At 34.5% G+C, this 23,479-nt stretch overlaps 1 long non-coding RNA gene across 3 annotated transcripts in view; it reads right to left on the bottom strand.

Moving 5' to 3' along the window:
- The window catches only part of LOC123000848 (uncharacterized), a 273,953-nt gene that overhangs the window by 71,966 nt on the left and 178,508 nt on the right, over positions 1 to 23,479 (bottom strand). For all 3 annotated transcript variants that reach the window (XR_006409192.3, XR_008957722.1, XR_008957721.1), the window contains exons 6-7: positions 4,759 to 4,948; positions 2,341 to 2,461 (exon numbers count right to left, since the gene is read on the bottom strand). This is a non-coding gene — a long non-coding RNA (uncharacterized LOC123000848). The remainder of the gene's footprint in view (positions 1 to 2,340; positions 2,462 to 4,758; positions 4,949 to 23,479) is intronic.

Here is a 23,479-nt window from a genome sequence, read left to right as displayed (position 1 = left end):
ATTAGAAGAAAAACATAGTTACATATATGCAAGTAATTGAAAAATCTTGAAACACATTCATGTGCTATAATGAATTGTAATAACTATGGAACTTCAAGAAACACTGTTTTTACATATATGTTGCACATAAACATGTTTATAAAACTTGTTACAGAAGCAATTAAAGCACCACAGAGGAAAAACCAAAGCGAATTCTCAATAATCACATCTTTGAAAATCAATAGGAAAAAAACTATAAACTTGTTGAATATCATTAAAAAATTTAATATTCAAAGTAATAAGAAAAACATCAGTTTCATACTCTCACTACTAGTTACACAATTTTAAATTTTGGATTAAAAGAGGAGTAAATTGGAAGCTTAATGTGCTCTGCATACTTTTAAAATCAAATCTACAAACTTAAGAACCAAAATTCTATAGTAATTATCAATAATATTAAAGAAAAGTAAACTAAAATTAACTATATAAGGCATTAGTGTCATGGAATATGAATTATCACATACAACTATTAGAACTTGCCAAATATTTGGTCTAATTCAGTTACATTTTGTATCTTCTGGGCTGAGTTGATCACATGAATCTCTTGAATTTTATCTTTGGTTCAACTCGTTCTAACATGATTTTTCAACATCAAAAATAAAAGAAATGCAGGTATGAGCTAAAAAAGGAATTGATGTAAACTTCTTTTGAAAAATCCCTTTTTTCAAATCCAATCTACTGTCTAAATATCTCTGTCACCAGCTCTTACATAAAATTACAGTGAAATATTTTTCCACCTATGTAAAGTATAAAATCTGCAGTTTGCTTCAATGACCAAAAATTCAAGCAGTAAAGAACCTGAGGTAAATAAACATATGATTATACACAGAATATTTGCCATATGTTCACCTGTGCAAATACAACATTTTTTTTGCTTAAATAAAACTCTCACAGGGCTAGGGAATATCACATATGTTAAAAGGTATATATTCACATTTTCATACTTTGAAATTATTGGCCAAAATGATTTAGTATTTAATAATTTTCATTTCAGACTAAATTATAGACTATTGGTACAGTAATTTTTCTTCTGCCGCTCACATTAAATAAGATACAACGTGTGAATACTAAAATAAAAACAAAGCCATCACAAGATAATCCATTTAAATAGTGATATGCATGAAGTTAGGGCAGGAAAATTAAGATGCCTAAACGTGAAAAGAATGAGGAAAGAAGTTTAATTACCAAATAGTTGCTATAATGATTTTCCCCAAAACTCTTAGAACCAACTAGCATCTTTCTACCGTTTGCGGCAGAATAGCACTTAAGAGAAACATTTTCCAGAAAGTTTTGCATCTCTGTAGATTACAACCCTGGCAAGACATGTCCATACTTTTTTCCTCAAGTGGGTAAATGTTAAGAGAGAAGAATCCAAGTTTCATGATGCAGCAACACAAAGCTGGGAAGTGAAAATTATGTTGCAGCGGAGTCTTGAAAATATGACTGTAAAAGTTAATCAATAAAATGTCTATTCCTGTCTATTCACCGGAGGCCCCAGCTGCATAGCTTCACTCAATCGATACTACAAATTATTACGATTTCCAGGTTCCCACTGGACATTCAGAACAAATCTTTCAAGTGTAACAGGCTTATACTGAGTATATGGTGTGTGTTCTTCACATTTAGCTCAAAAAGAGAGGAGAAAAATAAAATCTAAATCCTATATGTTCTTTAAAATAAAACACTCAGCTTTATGGAACCAATAACTTACAAGGCATATTTTAAAGTTAAAAACAATCTTCCCTTTGATTGCCAAATGTTTTACTACTTTTTTAAACTGTTTCACAGTTAGTTAAGAAATGACTAACTCAATAATAGATCTTGGTGGTATTGGAACCTGGCGAGTCCTGAATGACTAGTCCCAAATAAGTGAATGGAGGAGATCATTTTGAGATAATTACTTATCAAAAAGTCACTTGGATGCATTATCACTATTAGAAAGATGAATGCAGAAACCTGACATACATTTCCAATTGTAATAGGTCTCTTAAAATACACATTCTAGTTTTTGTTTTTATGACTTATATCAGCACATTGCAAAAATTATGTTTCAGGTTTTCATTTTTTTCTATTTTTATGAGATTAAAAAAATCATGATTTCAGAATTGAGTTTGTCTTCAAAAAAAAAAAAAGTCCCAGAATATTTTGCTCTAGTGAGACCTTCTGCTCTCTATAGCAGAATTCAACCATAATTGCAAACTCTAGAAACTACTCAAGTCTTCTAAACATTTCACCCTGTATCAGTTAGTCAAAATCCAAAGACTTTTCCAAATAAAGGAATGACTGGGTAAAAGAACTCACTATAATGTTCTCATGCCATATGACACCTGATGTGGTTTTCTTTCTTCTTACTGGTGAATACCATGGTGCCTGACACTGCCCAATACCAAATCAATTGGTAAATCTGCCCAATTCATGCCACCTGTTGATTGAGTGGAGAAAAGAATAAAAATAAATAAACTAAGTTAGAGCTTTTTATTTTGACTAGGCTAAAACGGCTTTGGTTTCATTTTACATTTAAATAGTAGTATGCTTTTTCATGTTTAGACACATATCTAGCATGTAGGCATACCCTGTGACAATATATATTGAGGCTATATTTTTTTTTAAAGGTGAATTTCTCTTAAGAAACAATCATCGGTTTGATTATGATCATGTATCAGTCTCTTTAAAATCAACAACATATTCTCGTAATATGTCATAATAATATTTATAATTTTTGACATCTAAGATATTTAATTATTAAAAGCCATTGCAGATAGTCAAAAAAAAAAAAAAAGAGAGACCGTTACAATTTTAACTACTCTCTCAGGTGACATTTGTGCACCTTACCAGTAATTTCACATTGAGAGAATAGTGTACTTAATTTCATGATCAAGCTACATAGGAAAATAAGATAGATAAATATAGATCAAGTACATAGAACTTAAGCATAGTCTTTCATTGTTATTTAACTGGACGAATCGCTGTCTGATTTATTTACTTATAAAAACCCAAGATTGGAAGCAGATCTTTGCATGCCAGTTTTCAGATCAAAAATGGTATTTTTTTGTGAGTGCACTGAATAATATGCCTTTATGTGGTATTTAACTGTAGAAAAAAATGTTGGCAATATTTTAATAACATTAAGTTCACATGGACCACTATCATTAGCTTTATATTAGTGTTCACAAACATTTTTATATATTTCTTATTATCTAAATATATCTTAAGTATATTGTTCCCCTAATACAATTCAGCTTTTTAAAAGACCATAATATTTACAACAATAGTACATTACTACAGCCATTCCCAAAGAAACTTTGCCCAATATGCTTTTAATTCTTGGTACCAATTTCTACCTTTTAATATTTGTTAAATGTGACTTTTTTGTTGTCTAAGTTCTGGCAGCTGACTAAAGGTACATTAATGGCAAACAGGATTTATCTGAGTATTTAATTTTATTTAGAAGCCTGTAAAATGTCATCCTAGACTGTAAAATTATTTTTAGTGCCTTCTATTCTATTAAACCATAGAATTAAAACACAGAAATAAATTCCTCATGAATAAATTTCAAAAATTTCACTTTTACATTTTAGCATTGTTAGTTAGCTTTATAAACTATAAATCAAAAAAATTTCAACATTCTTCATATGCAATATTTTGAAATATTATTGATAGATATATCAAGATATGCAATAAGTAATGAAAGTTTAGAATGTGGCTTCCAAAGATTAGTTAATATCAAATGCTTTTTTAGCTCTGGCCTCAGGATTGTGTTTAAAGGTGTGAGTGACAGGAGAAGAAAAAAAAAGTTTAGGTATGTGTGCTTTATCTAACTGTGATTACTCAATTTAACCAGTGTTCGGTGAGTAAAGTGTAATTCTTGACAAATACAGAGAGAGACAGAGAAAGAGAGAGAGAAAGGGGGATGGGGGAGAAGAAGAGAGGGAGAGAGGAGTTCATCTGGGCTCTGCTACTTTTAAAAAATTATTTTTAAAAAACACTAAGAATATCAAGCAAAAGGCACATAGGATAGAAGACCTAATTATCAGAACACTCCCAAAACAGAAACTAACATTTATTTGAAAAGTAAATGATAAAATCTGAAAACATAGTATTAAGCATAATAATTACACAAAGATTTAGATGATGAAAGCAGAAATGAACAACTGGAAGATGTTTCACTAAAACAATTCTCATGAATGTTTCAAAACAGCATAGGTCTTTGTTACTTTTCTACGTAGTTCTTTGCATGCCTCAATGGTCTGACCAAAAAATTCTACTCTAAATGTCTCTCAATTTAATAGTGTCTTGCTTAGAGCTGCTACTTTAACAAAAAAGAAAGGCAACAAGAGCCATATGTAACCTTTGGACTCCAAAAGGAGAAAGATGAGAATGCCATTGGCAGATAGGTGCTACAGAAACACAGTGTATTCTTTCTCTTGGATCTTACTTTGAACATTTCTTGATAGTTAACAAGAAAGTTGACCAGCACATCATTATTTAGAATCACAATAGGACAGTTACAATGTTCAGCATGTGCCATTTCAGTTAGGAAATGATGCAAATTCAAAGTTTACCTATTTTGGAACCAACAATTTATTGAACAAGCTAGCACATTTACACAGAACCTCTTGCAAGACAGACAGAGTTAAATATTTAGCAACGAAAGTCAAAGGATTGACTTGATTTTAGTATGTAAAGTAAAACTTTCTGAAATACTAAAAAGCAACTCACTTGTAATCATTTTTTTCTTCTTCAGAAGCAATAATCCCTTCTGTCACTGTCTTCAGCTCTGCCTGGGGTTTTCTACTGTTCTGTTCTTGGCGAACTGTTTCTGCTATTTGCTCAGTTAGCTGCTCTTGAGTAGCTTTCAAGCTGGATTCCATTAGAAGAAGTTTTTCATCTTGACTGGCAAGTTCTTGGGCTGAAAGATAAAACAAGAACATTGCCTTTTAAAAAACCAAGCTAATGTGTTTTTTTTTCTTTTGTTTTTGGTTTAAATTTTATGCAATGCAACTTTGAGGAAGATTTAAACAGATCCTTCTTGTCAAAATACAAACTCATGCATTCAATTTTCAGATTCCTTTATTTAAAGCACAAGTAAACAAAGGTATGTATGAAGGAATACAAGACGCATGTCCGTAACCTCAAGTTTATAAAACATTTGAATTCAAAAATTAGATGTCTTAATCAGAACACAGTTTGCTGCCTTTAATTGTGAGATTTCTGCTGCTAAATAAGTGTATTATAACAGAATAACAATAATACAAAGTATTCTTTTTCTTTCTTTAACATAGGCCTCCAGTATATTTATATGTATTCACATAGACAAAGACTGATACGTTATAAATTATGCCAAAATGATGGCTCTTCGCTGATTTATTTTCATGTATAATATTTATGAAATTTAAGCACTTTTTCAAGGTCATCCAATAGATGGCACTCTTTCATTAGACCAAAGCAGACTTAGGCAGTATGCTTCAAGCTCTCAAAAAATAAGTGATTTAAGACAAAGACATTTTTCCTTTGTTCTTTGTTGACCGTATTCCTAGAGATATATATCTTTATCTTGTGTTAGAATATTTTCCCTTTATAAAAGTATTTATCTGTTTTTTTTTTCCTATTTGCCTCAAATGCATGTCATCAAATGTAAATGTTTTTTATTTTATTTCTTTAATCATATGTTTGGATATATATTTATATACATTATGTTATACAGGGCATTTTTTGGATCTTTTCAAATCTCACTGGATATATAATCCATTGCATTAAAGATCACAATATTTTATGAAAATCAGTCTTTTCAATCTTGCAGTCCAAAATGAAGAAAAAAAGAAGAAATACTTTTAAGATCCCCAAATCAATATAAACAGAAATGGAGAAGGCCATATTTTTATAAAAAAGAGCATCTTCCCTTTTAATGATTCTCATTTTATGTCCAAAAAATGGTGTTTATACTAAGCTTCAATAAAGTTAGAAACCAAGGTATTACAGTCTTACATCAGAGGTATCTTTTACAGGCAACCTCATAAAGAGGATACTCTATATAAATATTCTGCATTTATCACTCATCTTTGAAGTTGAATGATGTCTCCCTTATAAATTAGATCTAAGAATATCTGATTCTCAGTTTCTCTTTATAGATTTTGAGCAACTGACTGCTTATATTTTAATAAATATGTGCACGCATGTTCACTTTGTTTTCTTGCAAGTGTTCAAAATGACCAGTTTTGCCCCAGAAGAAATTACAGCATCTACTATTTTTATAGCTTAAACCTGCTATATATTAACAGTTTAAATTTGTGCCTCAGGAAACCACAGAGCTAACGCAAACAGCTAAATATTTAACAAGGAAGAATGCATCACCCAGAGCTCATCTTTATTAAATTCCAAATACATCGAAATCTCTCTGAACAAATGAGTTAAATGTTTAATAATTTCAACACATGTTAAAGTGTGGGGAAAAAATCCAATAAAGGACTTACAATGAGTTTGCTTTCAAAATTTAAAAAAAAAAAAAATCCTTCAAGCTTAAAAAACATGTAAAGGCACTCTAGCCTTCCCTGTTCTTGACCAATAAAAAACGTACTCGAATGAAAACAATTGATATTTTTGTAGTGATATGTTTTTAGCACTGTTAACATAGTTGCAAAACTAATTTGAGTGAAGTATTTCATTTTGTATGCTTTTTCACCTTTCAAAATACATATTACTAATGAAAAAAGAAAACCACATGAAAACTTTTTAAATGAGTTTTGAGGAGAATTCTCAGACATTGAAATTGAGAGGTTAATGGTCTTGAAGTTAAAAGGACTTTGATCGGGCCACATACAAATGACTATGGATATAAGAACGCTTCGGGAAGTTTCTTTTTTGGAAGAATCTACTTGTACCAATAGATTGACTTCAAGACTACTTGAGTCGCCTTGTGGCACATACACAAAAAAGACCTTTTGTCAACTATGCATGATGTGAATTTTCTATGAAGTTTGCCGATTTTGAAATGACTAAGAGATTTATGCCTCCCGGTTCTCCTAAGAGTCTACTCTAATTCATTATGTGCTGGTTAAAGGGGGTAAATTATTTTAAGTTTACCTATGCCTTGGACTTGAGCCCGAGTTGATCCCAAGCCAGAGGCGCTCGCAGCTGCATGCTTTATTTACAATCCCTTTGTCAGACTTACAACTGCCCCAGGCTATAACATAGTGTACCTAATGTTCAAACTGGCAGGTAATCTTATGTCAAACATACTTCTTTGATTTAAAGTGATCAATAGATTCTTGTAAAGAGGTAATTTCTCTGATGTTTCCACCTTGCCTTTTTTACAGGTGATTCACACAAAAGCCTGCTTATATGATGTACGAACAATAAACAGAAAGCTATAATCATGTTTTTTCAGATGTTTCCGGTGCACAACGATTTTGGATCGATACACTGTGTAATACAATTATCTGCAATGATCTGGTTGTATTGAAAAAGAATTTGCAGGAGACCTCTAGGGGGTTTTATCCAGAAACACGTATCTGGCAATGTTGTGAATAGTGGAAGGAAAAATTAAGGGGTTGACAAACGCTGTCTATTATGTACCCAGTAACTTCATTAATATTTTATTTCATAAAAGTATTACACTACAAAGTTTAGACAAACAAGTTCAAAAGTAATAATGATAATAATGCTCACAGCTTCATACTATTTGTTTATATGGAACAGCAACAAAAAAACCCTTAATGAACATATGGACTTTAGAGAGATTCAATGTTGTGTGAATATCCTATACCACACATTATAAGCAATATTGATTATTTATGCTATGAAATAGATTCTTGTATTTCTATCTTATCTAAGCTATATAAATACTAGTAGATGTGAAATACTTTGATGCCTCTTCAACTACTTTTTTTTTTTTACTAGAATGGTAAAATTCTAGACTGAGGATCAACTTGAATTGTTCGCAAGCACTGTACGTTAAGCCCTTTATTTCAAGCCTCCCCCCCCCCCCAGATGAAGATTTGCAACGTCAGGGAAAGAGCTAAGATATACAGTCTGTATCCAAAAGACATTACACATTTCCTGCAAAGATCTGTGTAGAAACAACTCCGTTTTGTTTTCATGGTTCTCTTGAAGATGCTGACTCTTTGCAGCATCTACCTCAAAGCCCCAAACGATCCACAGTTCCTATTTTGAGCTTCTAATCGCATACCTGTGATGTGAAATTCTCTTTGATCAGGCTAGAACAGATTACGTTCTGGTGAAGCTCACAATTTGGGGGACACTAGCGTCTCTCACAAAGACCTGCTCTATGCAGATTCTGCAGGTCCCCGTCTGGCTGCTGCAGACCTGATCTGAGGACAGAGATGGCTCCTTCGGATGCTTTCCTCCCTGTGTATCCTGGATGCTTGCTTTCAGTCTCCTGCCCACACTGCCGAGCCTCATCACCTTACCCACTTTGACTTTGATGGTTTCCTGTGCCTGCAGGAGCCCAGCTTCTGACTTTCTTAGAAAGTCCTATCTTTTGCGTATTGCCTGTGAAGACAAAAAGCATTCCAATAGTGCCTCTTATGATGTACTTTTTATATTGCATCCTGCTATTTTGAGCTATAGGATACTGGAGATTATACAGCCCCTCATTAGCAACTGGGTCAAGTATCCACATCTCTTTTAGGATCAAAACCTTAAAGGGACTCTCTTAAAAAAAAAAAAAAAAAAAGTCCGTTGGAAGGAAGAGTCACCATTAGCTTAAATGCAGTGTTAATCAATACGTAAAGGTTCAAAAGCTAAAGAAAATGTTTCCCATAATTCTTAGGGAATTAAAAAGGAGACTAGTTGGATCAAAATGAATTCTTTCTCTCTAAAATATGAAGAAAAATTTAATGAATACAAAAAGTGTATTTGATCTCTTTGAGTTAACACCTATGTAACTCTTTCATTTAGCTCTAAAGCGAACGAATGTGACACAGGGAAATTCCTTCACCGTAAAGATAATTACGATAGTCTCCTAATGACTGCTCCATGCCACTTAAACTAATTAGCTTCGTAAGAATACCATGTTTGTCACTTTCTTTTTCAATTTTGTTATCTTTTTAACACACCATGTCTCAGCTGTAAATCTGAGTGGGAAAAGACATTAAATATAATCAAAGAACAAAATGATAAACGAACGTCCTTCCTTAAAGTAAAATGCACTAAACTTGACTGGTGCTGATTTTGTATCCATCGATATGGTATTCCTGGCTGGGCTTTTCTATTGGCTTCCTGCCACACCTTGACTCTCTATCATGCTCCATCATGCTTCTTTTAATCTGAATATTTAGTGTTCTTTCATGTCTTAATTACAGCAAATTGCGGTACAGTTGGCACCATTTCTTGAAATTAATCCCAGAGCACTTTGTTTCTGTCAAGCAGTCAAAGCCTTGGAGAATAATAGTAAATGTTATTGCAGATCTAAATTTAAATGACTGTCTATGTATTTAACTTAAGCCTTTAATTATTCGTGCCGAACTGTTTTTGGTTCAAATGTTAAACATTATTCATTGAGAAGGTAGAATTACTTTAGACAGCTTAAAACCTGCAGATATGTTTGGCTATAATTTGAACACAACAATTATTTATATTAACATATTTTCTCAGGTGTACAAAACTTAGTAAATGGCATGTGATATCTTCTTATAGATACATATTTTAACATTCCATCACCTCTGTCGTTATTAATAAAAGTTATGGATTTAGGCCCACTCAATTCTAAATGGGTTTTTCCCCAATGAATTGTTAAATTGTAAACTGGACTTAAAAAAAAAAAAATTTGGTAATACTATTGCTGATGTCTTTAAACAATTCTAGATAAAGAAGCATTTCAAAAGTTCTTACAAACCTAAGAATTATAGCATTTTGTTTGTTCATTTTTCTACGGAAAACTTAAAGGTCCTAGAAATCTCAATGGCCAATTCTTTCATTCCTCAAATCTGAGCATATTCTACAAATATCTGGATTCAAAAAGAAAGCACTATTTTATAAAACAATATGAGTTTAAAAAGTCTAAGGTAGTAGAATTCACCAGTCATGTTTTATAAATGTGTATGGAAACAATGAGAGATTGGAATATTCTGGGACATATAGAATATATTTTTGATTCTGTTTCAAGTAGTTGGCTTTCACGTGAATATTTTAAGAAGGAAAACTTAATGAATGATACAAATTATATATTTTGTAAAGAGACTATACTTTTCAGTGAACCACATAGTAGGAGCCCGTGAATCACAGTGGTCCACTCTCTGAACTCCCAGCAGGATATGTAGGTATTTATCCATCTACATGTTGCCAGCATTTAGCACAAAGTCTTATATACCACTCTATATAATAAGCACCTACTGAATTGGATTGGATAGATGGTGTTAATTTCACCTGTCAAACATGTGCCATTTTCCTCACAGGGAAAAATGTGTCCTTTGCTTTGCCTCTGAAATACAAAGTGAACATAGAAGGATTTACACGTACAGTTTTGGCAGATTTATCTTCCAGCCATCTACAGGCATAAGTTAATAAATACTAGTCTTATTTAGTTTTAATCTCTATCTAAATGAAACTTGATGGCGTTTCTATCACCACACTTACGGCATGCATTGAATTTAGTGACCAACAATGAGAAAAAGATGGATTCACAAAACTTAAGGTAAAATAGATACTTTAAAATAGATATTTCTCAATAATTCAGAAAAAAAGATGTGCGAAGTGGTATGTTTCCAGTTTCCTCTCCTTATCAATAGCAATGTGATTGTTGACCAGATATCTACTTCCCTGTTCTCACAGTCTCGAGGGTGTAGCTGATCTTTCTAACTACAGAGTTTCCTGGTGGCTGCAAAGTCGCTTTCAAGCTGCGTTATCTGCTGTTCTAGCTGAGCAAGTTCTACTCGGTGTTTCTGTTGGGTAGCTATTACATGCAAAGGTGATGACTGCAAGCTCTTTTCTAGAATTTCAGTTGCAAGGACAGCTTTCTCCCCCATGTATCGGTCAAATGTATGAGCTGTTGCGGCTTTTTCTTCCTCGGTGATCTACTTATATTCTTAAATTTCCACCGATGTTTGCATTGCATTTAAGATCATGGTTAAAAATGAGAAATTAATGTTCATGTTACCAGATATATTCTGTTCGTTATATTCTCGAAATATTACTATAGACCTACTTAGGAAAAAATAAATAAGCATGTTGCTCTGGTAGTACGGCTAATGTAAATGGAGAAACTGAGGAATAGCGAAGTGAAACCAATTATCTCAGCCCTGGGGTAGTTTCACAAACACTGGTGAGCCATCTCAGGGAATCAAGAAACTATAATATTTTTTGCAACAAGTCTAAAAGCAGAACTGCTACATACCTGTTTCATGTCATCACAGTACTTCTCCTAAGATTTATTCCAATATGCTTAGGCAATTTGATTTCTTATTTTTACAATTAATTACCAGGTACTTAATTACTTTAAAATTTTTATTGCATTTGACAAAATAATTTCATATAAATTTTCTCATTTCATCCCTATTATAAATGTAAAGTATTATCATTCCATTTTATAAATAAACTAAACTCCAAATTCTTTGATTTTTCTACTATACCATGCTATTATTTTTGAGAGATTTGAGTTTTATGATACAGTGATGAGTAATAAACTGACTTTTTAAAAAAGATTTATTTATTTACTTTAGAGAGAGAGACCTCATGCAAGTGGGGAGAGGGGTAGAGAGAGAGGGAGAGAATCTCAAGCAGACTCCCTGCTCAGCATGGAACCTAACATGGGCTCAATCCCATGACCGTGAGATCATGACCTGAGCCAAAATCAAAAGTCAGATGCTTAACCAACTAAGCTACCCAGATGCCCTGTAAATAAACTGACATTTAAATTAAAAATGTGTTTATATTACAATAATCATAATATACACCATGATAATACTAATAATCATCATCCCAATGTAAATCACAAATCAGTACAAACCTGGCACCTAAATGAAGTCATCTCTAAAGTTCCGGCATTGTAATTTGAACTCTTTACCATCCACTTATTTTGAGTGTTAAATACTACTTGCTTTGCAATGGAAAATAAATCTCTTTCTCATTTTTTAATGGGGCTGGATTTTCCCATTTGCATCAAGAGGAGGCAGTTGTGCATAGTGGAGGATTTCCTCCGAACCGCAAATGCAATCATGATTAAAAACCAGATAACATCATTAGCTATTAATGTTTAGTTTGCCCACAATGTGATTGGGTTGTTGGTCAGTCAATAAGTAGAGATGGAAATATGCATAATAGCAGAGAATAATTCAAGCAGATCTAAAGAATTGGGAATACTACACAGTAAGCAGTCAGCCCGTGTGTCATAAAGTAGAATCAGGAAAACTGAACTATAGGCAGTTAGCAAAAAGATTATAAGATGGAATCTTAGGATGTTAGACTGTAGGCAGAAAACACCAAAAATTAGAAGTTAAAATCAAGAGATATTAGAGGGTAGGCAGTGAATACCAAGTGTTCTAAGTACAAAGTGGTCTTTCCTCTAGATCCCATTTTACAAAGGGTCCTAGTTGAAACCTGCTGTTGCTTAATATGTAATAAAAACAGAAAATTAGAATTTTAACCAGTCTTATTATCATGAACTTAGCTGATCATTATTGATTGTTGAGATTCAAAAGAACCTCTGTTTGTAACCTTAGTCTACACAATGTGCCAGAATTAAGCCATTACTAGATTGAGGCCAGGGACTATATTATTAGTTTGTACTCAGTAGTCCTTGCACTGCTCTAGCAGATAATAGTTGCTCACAAATGCATGTTGGATTGAACCGATATCTTCAGCAGCAATAATAATAGTGATAATAACATGTTAAATACACACCAAATTCCTGTATTTGGAGAACAATATCCATAAAGACATTGTATTACAAAACCTGATTCACTAATTTGGAATTCATATAGTAAAAATCAAATAATAAATTACTCATAGTTTCCAAAATCTGGAAAATAAGAAGGTTAATAATGATAGTTACAGCTATAATCTATGGTATCTCCTAAACATAAATGACTTTTATGGGAATAAATGACTACTTAATTCTGAGGAACAGCCATGATGATTGATCATATTTATCCCAAAGAACATATAAGTCTTTAAAAAGCAAAATGGAAAAATTCATAGCCAGGCTTCTTTAAAAGTTTAAAAGTGTTATTCTTTGTGTGTTTTCAAATAAAATTCAGGGTGTGTGACTGTAATCTTAAGCAGTACTAATACTCACTGGAATTTCTGTGCCAGTGGTTTTTTTATTACAACATAAAGTAGTCAAAGTATTATATATGCCAAAAGTTAACATCTCACCATATTGAACTAGAACCCAGAACAGGGTTTCCAAGGCAACTTAAGTTTCCATCAAAACTGCATCACTTATTAACTCTATGAACTTAAACTACTAAACTTCCCCAAGTCTCAGTTTGCTCACATTAAAATGAGCATATAATATCTCTTATAGAGATGCTGTTAAGATAAAAAGAAATAATACATTTGGTATATTTCTGACACAGTAGACACTTAAGAAAAAAGCTATTAATATTTTTATATCGGGTTATTTTTACCTTAAAAGTATATTTAAATTAAAGGAATTATGAAAATTATTATAGAGCCACCATGTATAAAAATTACTGTATTTTAAAATCTCATTATTTTTCTGAATCACGTGTTTAAATGTCTCCTTCCTATGTTTTGTATAATGATGAAACAAGTCCACTAAGGGAAGTCTATGGAATTTTTAAAAAACAGGCTTGTCAGATTATCAAGAAATAATCATAATCTAATAAAAAATTACTTTTGACAGAGTGGAAATGCAATCATTATTTTGTACTTATTTTCAAATGGAAGGTTCTGGGACTTACTTGGAGGTTTAACTCTGGTAAGTAGATGTTAACCCCACACTGATCTAATCTAGATGTCAGATGTCAAGGGATAGATCCAGGCCAATAAAACTGTCAGGTCAGAATCTGGTTTTCAAGCCAGATGTAGTAATACAGAGGACAGTACAGTATCTAGGAGGGAGGGAGAGAGAGAGATTGATTCTATGTGAGTACAGTTGTGATGGAGTCTTGAGAAAAAAAAGAATGTAGTTCAATGAGAATAAGGTTAAGGTACAAAACGGGCAGAATATCCCCAAAAGAAAGACGTGTCAACACCTAGCTGCTCCTTCTTCATTGTGGCCAGTAAGTTATACTTGAGTGGGGTGATCTGCCTGACCTACTTTCCCTATGAAAGACTCTGACAAAACACGATCAATAAACAAACAAAATAGACATTTCCTTGTTGTATACGTTGACTCATGGACTTATCAATTTGTTTCTATTAAAGTTGAGTTTGCACAGGGTGCCTGGGTGGCTCAGTTGGTTAAGTGGCTGCCTTCAGCTCAGGCCATGATTCCAGGGTCCTGGAAGCGAGTCCCTGCATTGGGTTCCCTCCTCAGAGGGGAGTCTGTTTCGCCCCCTGTCTGCTGCTCCCCTTGACTGTGCTCTCTCCCTCTCCCTCTGTCTCTCTCTGTCAAATAAATAAATAAAATTAAAAAAAAAAAAAAAAAAGAATCAGTTTACATACATGTCCATGAGCCTTTTATAGATGAGGGAAGAAGAGATGGAGGTCCAAACAATGTACATAAAAATGGAATTTGGGCATATTAAATAAATCCACATACTACTAGAAGAATTTTCACTAAAAGCCCTTGAGAAGGCTAGCATACGTAACAATCAGCTTGAGCTAGGTAAGCACATAGATTTCTGCTCTCTCAGGACAGGTGTATCTATGGGCATAAGGCTGGTGGAAACACTGAAATCCAACTCATAAGTGGTGTTATACTCAGTCTCGCTTTGCTAGGACAGTTTCAGCAGGCTTTGGGGAAGTTTTGTGTAAGCTATAAATACTAACTTAAATTGATGCACTGTTTCGCATTTATGTACCAGGCACTATTCTAAATGTAATTCCATTAATTTCATTTAACTTAAAAAAAAAATGCTAGAATTCTAGAGGACGTTCTATAGATAAGGTGCTAAAAAAGTAATGATCAGTTGAATTGTTCTCCAGGAAATGGGCAATAAATTGACCAAGAAGGTGTAAGTCACTAAGAAGTCACTAGAAACATTGTTGCCAGCAGTTGCCACTACTACAAAAAGAAGAAACTCATGGTCTCAGTGGGAATCACCATGAACAAGAATCACCATGTTACCTGACTGGGTTGACTGAGAAAGAATGACTTTAGGAAGCACTAGGAGGAGCCAGCATTTTGATCATAACACTCTCCTATTTAAAACACTGCTGCAGCTTCATGTTGTTCGTAGATAAAGTTCCATGCTTAAAATGGGCTACCTGGCTTTCAGGCTCTGTCAATCTCAGAAATTCCGTTTTCCCTATTATGCACTGAATTCCAGTTGTACTGGTTTTCTTTTAGTTAACTTCAGAATGCCCTAAACTCCTTCCTTTGTCATGATCAGTACATGCTATCCTTTGAACTTGAATGCCCTTCCTCCACCCTTCCTTGCTCCCATCACCTCCGATCCTGTTACCTCCTTTCTTTCTCAATACCATCTTCAATCCCATGTTCTCAGAAAGCCCTCCCCACCTGATCCGCTGGAAGAGGGAAGACTCCTTTGACATATACTCTCATGAGTCCTGTACATTTTTACAGGATTTAAAATAATTACAAATACACATACAATTGTCTCCTTACTGGCCCAATGTGACTTTTTCTCACCAAATTGTATGTGGGCAATTTATCGAGTTCAGCATTATATTCCATGTACTTACCTTAGCGCCTGGCAAGGCTGTATGATCATGTGTCTGGTATATGGTAGGTAAGTGAGTGAATGGATAAATACATAATGAACTCCCATGAATGAACATTAGGACAGCATTAGAATGATAAACCTGTAAGTGCTTCAGCGATGAAGTACAGATAAAAAGTGAAAATTATTATTTTCCTTTCTTTTTGGAGAATTTCCTTTAACCATTCTTTAAGAGTAGGTAGGCTGGGGACGAATTCTTCGTTTTCCTGCATCTGAGAGTGAATTCATTCCCAAAGATATTTTTGCCGAATACAGAATTCAGGATTGATAGTTCCTTTCTTTCAGCACTTGAAAAATGATATGCATTTCCATCTGACTCCATAGTTTCAGATCAGAAATCTACTGTTACTCAAACCTGTGTTTTTCTCTGGGCAATCCTAGATTCCTCTAGATATCTAGGATATGTCATTTTTCTTTAGCTGCATTCATGACTTTTTCTTTGCTTTTGGTTTCCAGAAGTTGGATTAATGATGTGGATTCCTTTGGGTTTATTCTGCTTGGGTTTTACTCGTAGCATCTAGAATCTAATCATTTAGGCACTTAACCAAATTTTGAAAAATTTCAGCCATTGTTTCTTTGAATAATTTTTCAGCCCCATGCTCTTTTCTTCTCCTCTGGGATTCCAACAACATGAATGTTAAATCTTTTGATACTGATCTACAGATCACCAAAGCTTTTTTTCTGTTTACTGTTCAGATTAACTAATTTCTTTCTTTCTTTCTTTCTTTTTTAAGATCTATTTATTTTAGAGGGAGAGAGAGTATGTGTGCATGTGTGAATGGGGGGAGGGGCAGAAAGAGAGGGAGAGAAAGAATCCTCAAGCGGACTCCCCACCGATCATGGAGACTGATGCAGGGCTCAATCCCAGGACCCTGAGATCATGACCTGAGTTGAAATCAAGAGTCCGACGCTCAACTGACTAAGACACCCAGATGCCCCCAGATTAGGTAATTTCTATTGTCCTATCATCAAGTTCATGATTCTTTCCTCTGTCATCTCCAAACTATTATTGAGCTGGTCCAGTGAGATTTCATTTCTTTTTTTTTTTTTAATATTTACCTTTCTACAAGTTCCATAGTTTCTCTGTTTAAAAAAAAATACATTCTATTTTTTGCTGAGATTTTTCTTTTTTCTTCACTTATTGTACAAGAGTTCATCATTGCTCACTGAAGCAAATTTATGATTGCTACTTTCAAAACTTTGCCAAATAATTCCAATATCTGAGTTTGATACCAGTATTTGCATCTACTGACTGTGTTTTCTCATTCAAGCTGTGATAGTTTCAGTTCATGGAATGATTTTTTATTTTTTATTGCATTCTAGGTATCTAGGATATGTTGTAAGATCTGGGGCCTATTTCATTTTCTTTTTCAGCCAACAGTTACCCTGGTTAGCTGCAGCACACAAGTCTGGGTATGATGAAACCATACATGGATGTTCATCTTCCTACTGAGTCTCACTGATCCTACTCCTGAAAAAATACAGCATGGCATTGAATTACCTTCTTTCTGCTGAATGGGTATAGAAACTCAGCTCCCTTGTGATCCCCACTAATACTACCCTATCAGGGAAAGCAGAGTGCCCACTAGCGCTACCTCATACCACCTCATACTGCCTCATTGCTGATAGGGTGGAGGACAGTGGGGATGGAGGTTCATGTCTCCCCTGGGCCTCACTGACACTGGGAAAAATGAAGAAGCAGGGTGCCAGCTGGCACCAATTTGCACTGCCTTATTCTACATTCTTGCTGCTTTGTGGGTGAAAGTTCAGCTCTTTGCTTGGCCCAACTAAGAACAATCTGGTGGGGTAATCAGAGTACTATCTGTTGCTGCCAAGGAGTGGGGGAGAAACTTGGCTCTGTGTTCAATCCACCTGATACCAGGGGGGCAGAGAGGAGAGTTTTTCCATTGGTATTTAAATGGAGCAAAGCAGATATTGTTTACTAATCTACCTGGTTACCCATTTCCTTCTCGCTTGGCTACATAGAGCAGGCCTTTCTCAAGTCTTTTTTGTCTGCATCTTTCGGTGGTTCCAGGTTGCAAGCCCTAGTTCCTCATACTGGCCATATAGCAAGGGAAAACAAACCCAGGGAATTCATTATCTTTTCATTTTTCAAATTCCATGGTCTTCATCCATCTTTTTCTTTCCATAATTCAGTCTTCCTGCGTTTACTTGTATTATGTTCAAGTTTTTAAGTAACGAGGAAGAAGACCAGAGAAGAGGTTATTTTATTTCAGCCCAAACTGGAGGTCTCTTAAAGTTATTATTTTAATATGTTCCTTGGTTATTTTATCATTATATTTTTCCATCAGGATATTTGGTGAAGTTGTATGATTAAGAACCATGGAAAGTGGTTTTATTGTGACCTAGACCCAGATTTCTGATCATGGATAAGGCCTAGAAAAAAGAGTGGTTTCTAAAAAGAAAGTATGTTAAAAAAAAACTTGCTTCATTTCTAACTTGCTTAATTTCATATTCATTACATAATGTACTTTAGTAATTATATATTTTTTACCCAACACATATTCAGTCTTACTTTATACATTATATGCCAAGGATTCTGTTGTTCCAAAGCCTAAGAAGAAAAAGAATTAATATAACAAAAAATTGAAATATAAAAATAGAGTAATGCAATTAAACAATGAATTAACACATCAAAAGATCATTATGCTGGAATGCCTGGGTGACTTAGCCGGTTAAGTGTCCAACTCTTGATTTCAGCTCAGGTCATGATCTCAGGGTTTGGGACCGAACACCGCATCAGGCTTCAGGCTGGGCATGGAGCCTGCTTAGAATTCTCTCTCTCCCTCTCCCTCTGACCTTCCCTTTCAATCTCTCTCTCAAAACAAAACAAAACAAAACAAAACTAAGATCTCATGTTAAGTGTTCTGAAAATAAAATAAAAATGAAAAGAATGTCATGCCTAATAGGAAAAATAGGTTGCTAAGTAGTTGAGACAAATGTTCAAATTGCTCAACTTCTGAGTGGCATATATAAGGAAACAATTTAATTTACCAGTCTTATATTTTCCAAGCTGTTTTCATTATAATAAAGTATTCTTTGTCAGAAAGGCAAATGTGGAGAAGTAGAGTTGCCATTTTCTCAACCATCATGCTGAGTGGGGGGATATATAACCCTATATTATGTCTTTGACAGCTTTAGAAAATTGCAAATTCTGTGTCCTCTGTGAGAATCCTCACCTCCTATCAAGAATGAAATGGGAGGGGGGCGGCTGGGTGGATCAGTCAGTTAAGCATCTGCCTTCAGCTCAGGTCATGATCCTTGGGTCCTGGATGGAGTCCCGCATCAGGCTCCATGCTCAGCAGGGAGCCTGCTTCTCCTTCTCCCTCTACTGTTCCCCCTGTTTGTGCTCTCTCACTCTGTCTCCCACTCTGTGTCAAATAAATACATAAAATCTTTTTAAAAAACCCAAAAGAACTTGAGTTAAAAAAAAAAATCAAATGGCATTCCCTTTCTCTTGTTCCTAGAAAAGGATTTCACTCCCTATCTATCTATTTATCTACACATATATTTCTTTAAAAAGTTGATTTGTTTAATAATATGAATGGATTCACCCATAAACAGGCAGGGAACAAGATTTTCATTGCAGACACAAAAGACTTTTAGATCCAAAAGGTTTACACCAAGCAGTGTTTGATGTCACTTCCAGTGTAGTATGATTTTTATAGCACCATCTTTCTGTACGAGTTTGGAACTGCTGAGCCAGTAGGTAGCCAGTAGGTAAAGGTAGCCATAGCTGAGCAGCTCCAAAGAAATAGGGCTAACCATATATCCATCAATTATATCTTCAAGGAAGAGTTATATATTAATTCTATATGTGTGTGTGTGTGTGTGTGTGTGTGTATCCCTATATATATTTGCTTCATAGAAAGCTACATATATCCATATCTATCTGTACATCTTTCTATCCGTTTATCTATTTAGGTGGATATAGATAGATCACTAAAAATGCAATGCATATATAGTGGCCTTATATATATTTTTATAATCATATAGAAGGTATCAGTATCTATGATCTATATCTATAAGCAGCTTTTCCTTTCATTCTTTAAAGAATGTGTGTTCTTGTCAGCTTAAATTAGCACACCATTAGTTGTTAATGTTTTAAAAAATGGAAATAAACTGGAAATTTTATTTAGCAAATTAACTCTATTAGCAGAAGGATTCTATATTGCATAATAATGAAACTAAGTTTGTGCTAGGAATCAGCAATGTGAGTATTAATTCTTTCATTACCACTCATGACTGTAGGCAAGTTAGAAAATCTCCCAGAGTGTCACATTTCTCATTTGGAAATGGTTTTTGTGGGTATGTGATGGAATATATTATCTCTACGATCCTTTCTAGCTCTCAAGTTTTTCAAAATATAAACTTTAAGATTTGCATACTAATTCTTTAGAGACACTAGAAATGAAATATTGCTCAAATCTGTCAAAAACAAGCAAATCATCTATTTGGGAATAGGACAAATGATTTTTTAACACTATCTCACCTAGTACATCTTCATTTTCTTGGAATCACTAAGATTTATAATAATACTCTTCCTCGGTCCTAGCCTTCTCTGACGGCCGCAGCTGTGCCTTCTCTGAGCCCTCTCCATTGTGGTGGATGGCCTGCTGTTTTGCTTTAGGAGGCCTCAGAGAGGCTCTTGCTAATACTTAAGACCTATCTCTCAAACTTGAGCCTTATCTCTCTAATGAATGCCTGTTCACCCTCAGAGCCAAATGCCCAGGGAGACCCAAACCTCTTGATCCTTGCTTTATGAACATCTACTTATTGAATCTCAGGGTCAGCAGCGCTGTGATGTAGTCACTCTGGTATTGTACTCTCTCCAGGAAATCTAGGGTTCAAACGGCCCCTGCAGCCACGAACTGCTATGGTGATAGATGGCCTCAAGCTGGTTTGACTGTTCCAGACTTCAGGTATGTGAATTCCTGTAAGTCTGGACTTGCAACTTCACTGCCCTAAAGCCGCAGTGTTCTTCCGTCTCTCTAGGCAGTCCATCTTTAATGAGATGCTTTCCCAACACCTTGGCTTCCATGTTCTCGGCCTCTTTCTGCTAGTCCAGGCAAGACCCAGAGAGAACCACCCTGTTTTTAATGCCCTTCCATAGCACCTATTCTAGTCTCACACCTTCTTTCAATAAGAACAGAAAATGCATATAAAAGCCATGCATTATACTCTTCTTATTACACCATCATATACTGGTTGGATGCTGTGGTATTTTTCTCCCAAGCAGGACAGGCATTTACCTCCATTCACAAGATAATCAGATGCTGTTCATTGCCCTCTGAAAGGAATCTGAATGTATAGCTTATCCTGAACGGCTTTTTAACTTTTATGTGAGAGTAGGATTTTAAGGAAATTCAAGGAAATAGTGAGATAATAGCCGTATAGAAAGAGAGTCATAAGTGTTAGATATCGGTTAAGGTAAGATATGAAGATTGGCAGTTTTCTGCTCGAGATGTACTAGTTTTAATATAGCTTATTCTGGAGGTGACCACTCATTGAATCAGGTTTTGTTTTGGTTTTGTTTTGTTTTTTGTCTGCTTACTGTTAAAATTTGAGAAAATGTTACATTTAAGTATTATATTGATGTTTTGAGTTTATGTGTAATGCAAAACTCCACTTTACATCTAATTGGTTAAATAAACTATATACAAAAATAAATACTTAGTGTCAAAGTGAAGGGCCTAACAATTATTTTTGGTCCAGGAAAATGTCTATTTCTTCTCACAAACACAAAACAAAGCTGAGGTGAACTGTAATATAAAATGCAAAGGACAGTTCTGAGACTTCTCAAAACAATCAGAGAATCAGCCATTTCTTATGAAGTCATTTACTGAAGACAGTGATTCAAGACACATAAGAGTCACCTGGGTATTTTAAACACTCCATGACTAGCAGTGAATAAATAACAAATATCAATAAATAGTATCTAAATGCCAAAATGTTGTGTATGTTGGTACAAGAGCAGTCATATTCAGGGAGAGAGCAGGACAGGTGCATATGTGGAATAAAACCCAGTCTTGATTAATATGCTTCTGAATAATGTTTGCTAAATTTCATTTAATGTTTTTCTAAACCAGTATTCATGGGTAAGATTGGTCTGGATTTCTCTTTACATTTATTTATTTACTTGTTTGTTTGGGGCTAGCAGGGAGCTATGTAGCAGATAGAGTGTATCTTTTATCACTGTTTGGTATTAGTATTTTGTCACTTTCATAAAAAAGTTGGAAGCTCTCTTCTTTTTTCTATGCTCTTGAGGATTTTAAATAGCTTTGAAATTAATTGTTTCTTAAAAAATTACCCTGGGAAACAGTCCATTTTTTGAGCATAGCTCTTTGATCCACCTGTTACTCTGATGGCTTAGATTATCTGCTCAGATTATCTATCTGTTATGTAATTGGTGGTGGCAGTTTATATTTTCCTAAAAAAGAAAAAATTACATATCACCCAGGTTTTCAAATGTGTTGGCATAGAATGGAGAAAATTAGTCTCACACGATTTAGTTAACGTCCCTATATCTGTGATTATTTCTGTTATCAGTGTGTATGTCATGTATTTGCGTGCTACCGATTTTCACCCGTTTAGTTTAAAATATAATTTATAAATTTTATTGTCTTGTTTTTTCCTCTCAAAATGGATCAACGATATATTAGGTCTACTAATTTATTTATTAGAACTTATTTATTTCTATCTACATGTATTGTTTCTTTTCAGCTTTTCTTATGTTAATTTTGTAATTTCTAATCTATTGAGTTGCATAGTTATTTCATCTATTTTCACTCTTTTCTTTCCACTAATATGAGTATCTTAGACCATGAGTTTTCTTCCTAAAAGTTTTGGCTTTGTTTTATAAGTTTAGAGAGGGAGATTTTAATTATTTTTCATGTGTTATTTACAATACACATGCAAACAATTGTTACACATACTATTTGTATATATGATAGTGTATATAACATATGATACATTTTATAATGTGTAATACATAATTATATATATTTAAAATCTCAAAAGGAGCAAAAAATATTCACAAACATTTCACCAAAGTAGATACATTATTAGGTAATGTAATATTGTGATTTACAATAAGAAATACGTACTTGTTCTTTCTGTTCCTGGCACAGAGCTCCTGAAATCCTTGGAATTTCCTAAGTGAAGAGAGCAGTAAAACTGTCTTTTGTTATGTTAATGAGATGACTTTTGGAAAGCCCTAGGTAACCTAAGGACGCAGATTGGTTGCCAGGGGAACCAACCACGTGATTAGTGGGTTGGACTTTCAGGTCCATTCCCCACCCCAACCTCCGGAGAGGGGAGAGAGGGGCTGGACATTGAGAGTCATGATTTAATCAGCTATGCCTATGTAATGAAGCTGGTATAAAAACCCAACAGAATGGGGTTTTCAGAGCTTCTAGGTTGGTGAACACATAGAGATGTGAGAGAGTGGGGCACCCAGAGAACACGGAAGCCAGGGTGCAGGGTTGCAAGAGCACCTGGTTCCAGGACCAGATCTGGCCCCTGAGCACTGATGAAATCCAAAGGTAGAGAAATGAGTGGTGGTGAAACGAGAAAGGAATTGATTTCAGTGA

Source organism: Ursus arctos, unplaced genomic scaffold (genome assembly GCF_023065955.2).
Source record: "Ursus arctos isolate Adak ecotype North America unplaced genomic scaffold, UrsArc2.0 scaffold_6, whole genome shotgun sequence".
NCBI classification, from domain to species: domain Eukaryota; kingdom Metazoa; phylum Chordata; class Mammalia; order Carnivora; family Ursidae; genus Ursus; species Ursus arctos.
Note: the sequence above shows the minus strand (reverse complement) of the source record. Positions and strands in the feature narration are given on the sequence as shown.